We start from the raw sequence: 6000 nt of genomic DNA on the forward strand, positions 1-6000 counted from the left end.
AAGGTCAGTTCATTTCTCCCTATAGATGTTGTCCGACTTGAGTTCCAGCATTGTGTGTGTTATTCTGGTTAAAATTTAGCTTTTCTGGTGTCCACTGATTTACTCAATAGCTGATAGATGATTAGCCTAATTTGATTAATGCAAGTTAGTAGTGCTGCTGTTAATAGCTGCGAATCTCACTGCTCTGGTTAATTCTGGAAACGTTTAACTAGTCTTGGTAGGGTTAACTAATAATGTTTCTGCCTGCCTTATCTTTAATCCAGTTAATTCACTGGAGCAATCTTGCTAACGGTCTCTTTTAACCTAGTTAATGTTAGTTAATACCAGAAGTGGTGATAGGTTCTAGACGTTAATAATAAATTTTGTTTCCTCAGTTCAGGCTGGAAGCTTGGTGATCCTGTTGGTGGCCTGTCCAATGCTGGACACTGGTAACCAGCCGCGTCCCTCACCCCCTGCACGCTTTACCCTGGGATGACGGGAGAGTCTCGGGCCACGGGCGGCCGCACTTACTCAGCTCGGTGGTCCTCGGAGCCCGTTTCTTGCCCACCTCAGGCCCGGACGACGGAGCCAGACGCCGTTGCCGTTGCCGCTCCCACTCCGCCTCAGGCCCGCGATCCACTCCTGCGGCCGCCGTGGAAACGCAGCGCGAGCGGAACTCACCAGTCCCCGTCACTTCCGGGGATTGTCGGCCGGAAGTAGCGTCGACGTTGAGCTCACGCGTCCCAGATCAATACACGCAGCCGCCTTCCTCTCCTTATCTGCGCTTGCAGCCCCGGTCTCGCCCTTGACCCGTGCGTGCAGTCCCCACTCTCGCGTCTGACCCGTGCCTGCAGCTCCCCAGTCTCTCCTCTGACCCGTGCGTGTAACCCCAGTCTCGCCCTTGACCCGTCCGTGTAACTCCAGTCTCTCCCTTGACCCATGCCTGCAGCTCCCCAGTCTCGCCTCTGACCCGTGCCTGCAGCTCCCCAGTCTCTCCTCTGACCCATCTATGTAACCCCAGTCTCGCCCTTGACCCGTGCCTGCAGCTCCCCAGTCTCTCCTCTGACCCGTGCGTGTAACCCCAGTCTCGCCCTTGACCCGTCCGTGTACCTCCAGTCTCGCCCTTGACCTGTCCGTGTACCTCCAGTCTCGCCCTTGACCCGTGCCTGCAGCTCCCCAGTCTCTCCTCTGACCCGTGCCTGCAGCTCCCCAGTCTCTCCTCTGACCCGTGCGTGTAACCCCAGTCTCGCCCTTGACCCGTCCGTGTAACTCCAGTCTCTCCCTTGACCCATGCCTGCAGCTCCCCAGTCTCGCCTCTGACCCGTGCCTGCAGCTCCCCAGTCTCTCCTCTGACCCGTGCCTGCAGCTCCCCAGTCTCTCCTCTGACCCATCTGTGTAACGCTAGTCTCGCCCTTGACCCCTGCGTGCAGCTCCCCAGTCTCTCCTCTGAGCCGTGCGTGCAGCTCCCCAGTCTCGCCCTTGACCCGAGCGTGCAGCTCCCCAGTCTCACCCTTGACCCGTGCATGCAGCTCCCCAGTCTCGCCTCTGACCTGTGCCTGCAGCTCCCCAGTCTTGCCTCTGACCCGTGCGTGTAACTCCAGTCTCGCCCTTGACCCGTGCATGCAGTTCCCCAGTCTCGCCTCTGACCCGTGCATGCAGCTCCCCAGTCTCGCCTCTGACCCGTGCATGCAGTTCCCCAGTATCGCCTCTGACCCGTGCATGCAGCTCCCCAGTCTCGCCTCTGACCCGTGCCTGCAGCTCCCCAGTCTTGCCTCTGACCCATGCGTGTTACTCCAGTCTCACCCTTGACCCGTGCATGCAGTTCCCCAGTCCCGCCTCTGACCCGTGCATGCAGCTCCCCAGTCTCGCCTCTGACCCGTGCCTGCAGCTCCCCAGTCCCGCCTCTGACCCATGCGTTTACTCCAGTCTCGCCCTTGACCCGTGCATGCAGTTCCCCAGTCCCACCTCTGACCCGTGCGTGCTGCTCCCCAGTCTCGCCTCTGACCCGTGCGTGCTGCTCCCCAGTCTCGCCTCTGACCCGTGCGTGCTGCTCCCCAGTCTTGCTCGTGACTCGTGTATGCAACCCCAGTCTTGCCTCTGTCCATATAAACATATAACAATTACAGCACGGAAACAGGCCATCTCGGCCCTTCTAGTCTGTGCCAAACTCTTACTCTCACCTAGTCCCACCAGTCTGCACTCAGCCCATAACCCTCCATTCCTTTCCTGTTCATATATCTATCCAATTTAACTTTAAATGACAACATCGAACCTGCCTCAACCACTCCTGCTGGAAGCTCATTCCACACAGCTACCACTCTCTGAGTAAAGAAGTTCCCCCTCATGTTACCTCTAAACTTTTGCCCTTTAACTCTCAACTCACGTCCTCTTGTTTGAATCTCTCCTACTCACAATGGAAAAAGCCGATCCACGTCAACTCCATCTATCCCCCTCATAATTTTAAATACCTTTATCAAGTCCCCCCTCAACCTTCTACGTTCCAAAGAATAAAGACCCAACTTGTTCAACCTTTCTCTGTAACTTAGGTGATGAAACTCAGGTAACATTCTAGTAAATCTTCTCTGTACTCTGTCTATTTTGTTGACATCTTTCCTATAATTCGGTGACCAAAACTGTACACAATACTCCAAATTTGGCCTCACCAATGCCTTGTAAAATTTCAACATTACATCCCAACTCCTATACTCAAAGCTGTGATGTATAAAGGCCAGCATACCAAAAGCTTTCTTCACCACCCTATCCACATGGGGCAGTTTTTTTTTTGCACTCTTGTTCCCTTGACATGGAATATCTAACAATTACGTACTGATCATTCTATTTACCAAGGGAGTTCTCCTCTGTGAAGCTGACTGCAGTTTGCATTCCACCAAAATAGTCAGTCACTTGAGATAATGAACGCTGCCGCACCAAACAAGAAACAGTCCACCCCAACGCGTTTCAAATCATAGCCAGGGACTTCAACCAGGTTCGTTTGAAGAAATCCCTGCCCAATTACCATCGGCACTAGAGGTCCCAACACACTAGACCACAAGGAGTACCTACCATGTCATGCCCGGGCTGCATTTTGGGAAATCTGATCACCTACATACAGACAGAGGTTGAAGGGCAAGGCTGTGGGAATAAGGACAATAAAGAGGTGGTTGTGGGAAGCAAAGGAGCAGCCGAGGAACTGCTTCATGTGGGTGGTCTTGACCATGTTCGAGGACTCATCAGAGGATTGAAATGAAAACATCATGTTTGTGAAGAACTTTATAAATAAACAGTCATAGCCACAAAATTCCTCAGAGTCTTCCACAACTGGAGGCCCTGGATTAAACATAAAATCCCCCGCCACCTGCTGAGGGCCAGATTCCTGGCATTCGGGTTAAGACACAAGAAAGCGCAGGTACGATCTGCAAAAGGCTATCTCATGAGCAAACTGGCAATTCCAGGCTGAGCTTGAATCAGTGAAGGTGCCTGACAGCTGTGGTAGGATTTGGATGATATTACAAAGTAAAGCCAAGTGACATAGCTGACAACAGCGCTTCGCTTCCAGATGTGCTCAGAGCTGTCAAACTTCCACAGCTCTTGATGACCCTGTGATTTCAGTCTCTGAGGCCGACGTGACAGCATCCTCCAGGAGGGTGAGCCCACGAAAAGTATCCAGCCCAGACGGGGTACATGTCCGTGTACTAAAGACCTGTGATGATTAACTGGTTAGAGTGCTCACCAATATCTTTACCAACCTCTCATTTCGACAGTCTGAGGTACCCACCTGCTTCAAGCAGGCTTCACTAATACCAGTGCCTAAGAGGAACGTGGTAACCTGCCTGAATGACTATCGTCCAGTCTCACTTACGTCCACTGTGAAGATCTTTGAAAGGGTTGGTGATGAAACGTATCAACTCCTGCCTGAGAAGCAACTGGAATCCGATCCAATTTTTGTACCAGTACACCAGGTCAACAGCATGCGCCATCTCATTGGCTGCTCACTCACCCGTAGGAGATCTGGCCAGCAAAGATGCATACATCAGGATGTTCTTTATAGATTACTGCTCGGCATTCAATACTATCATCCCCTCAAAACTAATCAACACCTCGGCCTCAATACCTTATGCAAATTTCCTCACTTGCCGATCCCAGCCAGTTTGGATTGCAATGGTACCTCCACAATCTCCATCAGCACAGATTACATCACAAAGCTGCGCGCTTAGCCCCCTGCTCTTCCCTTTTCACACTAATGACCGTGTGGCTGAGCACAGCTGTAATGCCAGACTTAAGTTTGCTGACGACACCACTGTCACTGGCTGAATCAAAGGTGGTGACGAATCAGCATATAGGATGGAGATTGAAAATCTGAATGGTATTGACGAAACCAGAGGTTCACTGGGGCACCAGAGGCAGAAAGGGTCAGCAACATTAAATTCCTCAGTGCTATCATTTCAGAGGACCCAGCACAAAAGTATAATTACAAAGAAAACACAGCAGCACCTCTACTTCCTTAGGAGTTTGCAAAGTTGCAGCATGACATCTAAAACTTTGAAAAACTTCTACAGATGTGAGGTGGAGAATATATTGGCTGGTTGTATCATGGCCTGGAATGGAACCATGAATACCCTTGAATAGAAAATCCTACAAAAAGTAGTGGCTACAGCCCAGTGATCATGGGTAAAGCCCTCCCACCATTGAGCACATCTACACAGAGAGCTGTTGCATCTATCATCAAGGACTCTCTCTCTACTCGGGTCGTACTCTCTCCTTGTTGCTGCCATCTGGAAGATGGTATGGAAATCTCGGGTTCAGGAACAGTTACTACTCCTCAGCCAACAGGCCCCTGAACCAGTTGGGAACCTTTTCAGAATCCAGTGATACTTGAAAGATCAGGATAGAAATGAAATTTGGAGACAGCAGAATTTCAGAAAGATTTCCTATAATCCCCCTTGAGTAAAGGAAAGGAAAGTGTCAATTGGGGTTCAAAAGATTGCGTACATTGATTGCTGCATCTTGCATATTCCATCAATTAACAATGAGATGAAGAACCTGCCTATCACCTTCCTCTGGTGCCCCTCCACCTTCCCTTACTTCCACAGTCCACAGTCCTTTCCTATCAGATTCTTTATTCAGTCCTTTACCTCTTTCACTTATCACCTTTCGGATTCTCACTTCATCCCACTTTCCCCACACAATCGACCTTTCCCCAAACCTGGTCCCAGCCATCATCTGCCAGCTTATACTCCTTCCCTTCCCTCCACCTTTCTATTCTGGCTTCTTCTCCCTTCTAATCCAGTCCTCTTGAAAGGTCCCAGCCCGAAATGTCGACTGTTTACTCCCCTCCATAGATTCTGCCTAACTTTCTGAGTATCTGGTTCTGACCTGCTGAGTTCCTACACCATTTTGTGTGTGTATAGTGTGTTGATGCAAATTTCCAGTGTCTGTAGATCTCTTGTGTTCCCTGCCTTCTGCCCTCCTTCCTTTTTGCACAAGGGATTTCACATTTCCTGTTTTTCAGTCTTCTGGTACCCTCCTGAAGTTAAGCAGGTCATTAATTTTTTTCAACAACCTCTGGAGCCACTTCCTTTAAGATTCAAAGTACATTTATCATCAAAGTACAGAAGGTATGCAGTATACAACCCTGAGATTTGTCTTCCCCACAGGCAGCCATGAAACAAAAAACACCATGGAACCCATTCAAAGATAACATCAAACACCCAATGCCCAAAAAGAACAAATCGCACAAACGGCAAAAAACAAGTGAATAACACACAGAATATTAAACATCAAAACCACAGAGTCATTGAAACAGTCTAGAAATGTTCACATGAGGAAATCTGCAGATGCTGGAAATTCAAGCAACACACCCAAAATGCTGGTGAATGCAGCAGGCAGCATCAATTGAAAGAGGTACAATGGACGTTTCCGGCCAAGACCCTCCGTCAGGAGGTTCCACCAGCATTTTGGGTGTGTTGCTAGGAATGTTCAGTTGAGTTGAACTTAGCACTGTGTCATTCATTAACTGCAGGC

At 49.9% G+C, this 6000-nt stretch overlaps 1 protein-coding gene across 1 annotated transcript in view; it reads right to left on the reverse strand.

The window, feature by feature from the left end:
- The window catches only part of arih2 (ariadne homolog 2 (Drosophila)), a 102035-nt gene extending 101362 nt beyond the window's left edge, over positions 1 to 673 (reverse strand). The window contains exon 1 of the mRNA XM_063068217.1: positions 511 to 673. The gene's annotated coding sequence lies outside the window, so the exon portion shown is untranslated. The remainder of the gene's footprint in view (positions 1 to 510) is intronic.
- Between the last annotated feature and the right edge of the window lie 5327 nt (positions 674 to 6000).

The sequence above is a fragment of the Mobula hypostoma genome, chromosome 15 (assembly GCF_963921235.1).
Source record: "Mobula hypostoma chromosome 15, sMobHyp1.1, whole genome shotgun sequence".
Lineage (NCBI taxonomy): Eukaryota > Metazoa > Chordata > Chondrichthyes > Myliobatiformes > Myliobatidae > Mobula > Mobula hypostoma.